This window comes from Populus euphratica, unplaced genomic scaffold (genome assembly GCF_000495115.2).
Source record: "Populus euphratica unplaced genomic scaffold, PopEup_1.0 scaffold3005.1, whole genome shotgun sequence".
Taxonomy (NCBI): Eukaryota; Viridiplantae; Streptophyta; class Magnoliopsida; order Malpighiales; family Salicaceae; genus Populus; species Populus euphratica.
Window position 1 is genome coordinate 1,137 of NW_011502831.1, and position 4,315 is coordinate 5,451.

The window sequence follows — 4,315 nt, forward strand, 5'->3', positions numbered from 1 at the left end:
TAGGCCACGCAATCAACTTTACCTACGTGTCACCCCTAGACGCCTGTCATTTTTGTATAGGAAACACCTTATGTTGAATTAAGGAGGTCAAACAGGAACCCACCCCAAAAATTTTTAATTTGCCACATAAGAACACTGTGGGACACGTGGAAGCTAGAAACACGCCTGGTCTTATTTGTTGTGGGGCATGTATGTGGCCCCACAAAATCTAAGTCGCGTCAAGATGCATGAGATCATGGTTTCGTGTGATGGCAAGTGACATGATCTGATGTAAGGGACGGTGGTTTGCCACGTGGCGAAATAGGATGCCATGAGAGGAACCAACGGTTCAATAAAGCTATGTGGTTTTCTTAATTTCAAACTTTCTAGTTTTGTTAGTTGGTGTAAAATGGTGCCTAAGACAATTAAATTAAAGAGTATTTACGAATTATTTTAAGTATTAATTAATATTATTTTTTAAAAAAATATAAATATCTTTATACATGTTTAATACATTTTAAGAAATTAATTAAATTTCATAGATATTAATTTTAACGTTTGAATTGAAATATATATATATATATATATATATATATGTTTAAATTAATAAAAATCTATTGAAGTCACTTAAAACTGGTGATGAAATAAGTTGAAGTTTAGGAAAATTTGGATTCAACCTACAATGAGTTTGGATAATATTTAATATTTTTTGGACTTTATTTGGTATAAGATAAAGTTTTGATTTTGGACAAATAAATTCATGACTTGATTGGTATAATTTTAAATGAACTAAACTTTTGGGAATATTCTATTATTATGCTTTCATGTTGTACTATTTTCCACATTGGGAGTAATGAGGACAGAAGGAATTCCAATTTAATGTAGGGGGGTAAGGGGAGCCTACACAAAATCTAATACTTAATTGAGTTAAAAATAATAATAATAATAATAATAATTTAATATTTAAAGTGTGTTTGGTATTACAGTAACTATTATGATTATGATTTGTAAAAAGTTGTTTTTATAAAAAATACTTTTAGTTGAAATTGGTTTGAAAAAATTTTTGGTTAAAACTATGATTGAAATTAAAGTCGAACAAAAAGTAGTTTAGTGTGTTTGGTTACGAATGCTTTTGAAATTAAGATTATAGAATAATTTTTAAAAATATAAATTAATATTTATGGTTTTTAATTTAAATATTGTAGATTTAACTATTGCTATTTCATCGTGAAATAAATCATATTTTATATAAATTCTTTTTATTATTTCATTAAACTATCTACAATTCTATTATATACAAAATTCATCCGAAAAGACCTACAATTTTCATGATTTTTTGAGCGTACAATAAAATTAAGTAAAATATTATCAAAAATAAAATTGAGATTACAGTATGAATAAATTTAATTCACTTTCAATTAATTTTTTTTAAAAATAAAAATTATTATTTATATTCACGTGAACAGTGCGAGTAAAATGAATTAATTATATTGGTTTTTCAAAAAAAAATAATAAACTAATTTTTTTTTAAAAAATCATTATTAAATAAACAATACGAGTGAATTAAAATTCAATTACACTGTTCACTTTAGTGAACAGTGCCCCTATTGAGAGATGCTGCAATGTTTTCACACTGTTCATTATGCTGCACTGTTCAATAAACAGTGCATCATGGTGCAACTGCAAGAAGCAGGTAGCATCTGTTTTTATTTTTCAGCGTTTTAAATACATAATTTGGTGGGATTCATGATTAGCAATTTATTTGTTTTTGTTACCGAATATTGTTGCATTTTTGTTTTAAACAAAACGTAGACGCAACAACAAATACAATTTTAATATGAAAAGCTTTAGTTTATGTCATGATAGTGAAGTTTTTGTTCAATTTTCATATTGATAGATTAATTCATTTACATGATTTCGTTTTCTTTTCTTCCCGCTTCATATATTTAGAAATCTCCAAGTTTAAGAAAATAGATTATAAACACTAATTACACCGAAAAATAAATATATCTAGTCACAACACTCATATTGAGAAGATCAAGAGCAAGGCTAATCTATGAGACCAGCACACTAAAGAGCACCCAATAAATGGACAGATACAAGCAATTGCTGGACAAGTCCTGAGCGAACATAAATTTGGACCAATAATGCAACAAGCAAACAACTGCTTTCCCCGCCAACTACCACAACAAATTCAGTAATCCCATGCTAAGATCTCCTGAAGTTGGAGAACTTGCGAAAATTCATCACCAGAAAACAGTAGCAAGTGTCAATGCAATCTTCAATGAAGTGAAACCACCCGCGCCGCCAAAGTGGATTCATGTAGAGAACTGCTGCAATTGTCAACACCACAATTATGTAACATACCACAAAGCTCACATGGAAAACATACATGTCTATGAAACCATCGTCTTCTCGTTCATCATTAGGCATTGGTTGCGATGGTGATTCTACTTCACTGCATTTTTTCTGTAATGGAGGTCCGCATAAGAGAGGATTACCTTCGTAACTCCTTTCATCAAAGGTGCCAAACTGAGCCTTCCTCTCTGGAGTTCTTCCTGACAAGTTATTATATGAAACATTGAAAACTTCTAGATTGTTGAGTACAGCAAGTTGTGGAGGGATGCCACCATTCAAGCTGTTGTAAGAAAGATCCAAGCTCTCTTATCTGCTTTAAATTTAAGAATGTTGCAGGGATAGATCCAGTGAGATGGTTGTGTGACAAGTTTAATGAATGTATCTCACTTAAATTTCCCATTTCTAATGGGATTTGGCCTGAGAATCTATTACTGGAGAGATCAAAACCCGACAATAAGTTGAGAATATCGCCCTTGTAAGCATATGAAATTCTTTTAGTTGTAGATAGTATTTCTTCTTTTATTTGTTCTTCATTATTGATGTCTTCAAAATTGCTTTCCGCGTCATTGATCTTCCCTGCTAGTAAACCGGTTTCATTTAACATTCTGCTTTAGGGACTTGAGCACATAGGGTTCTTGACCAGTATCAGCCGCTTTCTCTAGATTTTCCTTCAAAGGAAAAATTCCCAGACAACAAGGTAAGGGAACAGACAGCTGATTTCGTGAAACATCCAAGATGCGTAAATGTTGTAACAAGCATAACTGAGTAGGAAGCTCACCAGCAAAAAGATTAGCTTTCAGAAGAAGAAAACTTAATGTCGAAAGATTGCCAATCCAATTTGAAATTGGGCCCGTCAAGTTGTTGTATGCGATATCCAATGTCACCAAGGAAGAGCAGTTATAAATGCCTTTGTTAATGGACCGCTCAGTTGATTTTTAGATAGATGGACATGTTTTATTGGTGATGGGTTGAAACAAGATGGTAGAGAACCAGACAAATTGTTCTCAGACATGTCCAAATATTCAAGGATGTCAAACTTGCAGAAATCTCTTGGAAGTGGACCATAAAAATGATTTCTGGACAAATCAATTGCTTTCATCTGATTTGAGAAATTTCCCATCCACGTTGGAAGAATGCCTGAAAAATGATTGTTGCTGATATCCAGTGCAGCTAAATATATCCCATTGGTAGATTGAAAATCTAATACACGCCCCGTAAATTTGCTGCCATCTATGTAGAGATATCTGAGCAAAGATGAGTTGAAAATTGAAGGAGATATCTGTCCACCCAGATTGTTGTTTGACAGCTTGACATGCCATGAGCTCTTCAACTGCTCTAGATTTACTATAGACAATCGATTGTCAGATAAATCTATAAGATCTGGATGACTATTATTTCCGAAACAAGAAGAAGTGCTACCTGTCAGTCCATTCATAGCCATCCTTAAGAATGAAAATTTTGGGAATACCAAACATATATTTCTTGGAACTTGACCATGTATGTTGCTGTTTGATATATCTATGGTAATCATATTCGGATTAGGATGGTTTGGCAATTTCAAAGGACCAACAAAGGAGTTCTGCCTCAAATATATTGCTTCCAAGCTGGTGTTGTTTTCAAGTAACCACGATGGGAACATTCCACTGAAGTTGTTGTTGGAGAGATCAAGGTTTCTCAAGTCATATTGGTTATAGAGAAAGTTGGGAACATCTGCATTGAGTGCTTTAGATGTACTATATGACAAGCTGAACAACATGAGTAGGAACTTTGGAATGAAATTCTGAAAGCCAGCTTGGTCTTCTACTAGAGTGTTGTTGTCACACAAGAAGAACTTGAGTTTTGAGTGGTTACTGAAGGAATTGAATGAAAGTGGGACTTCAAAGTAGCTATTTGATAGGGATAAGAACTCAAGGGATATGAGGTTGGTAAGAGGACCAGGGGCAATAATTCGATGACAAGTTTCCCAAACAATCTGGGA

The 4,315-nt window shown here is 33.0% G+C and overlaps 1 pseudogene; it reads right to left on the reverse strand.

Annotated features, from left to right (window-relative positions):
- Nucleotides 1-2,187: 2,187 nt before the first annotated feature.
- LOC105119487 (probable LRR receptor-like serine/threonine-protein kinase At1g34110) lies at nucleotides 2,188-4,093 on the reverse strand (annotated as a pseudogene).
- Between the last annotated feature and the right edge of the window lie 222 nt (nucleotides 4,094-4,315).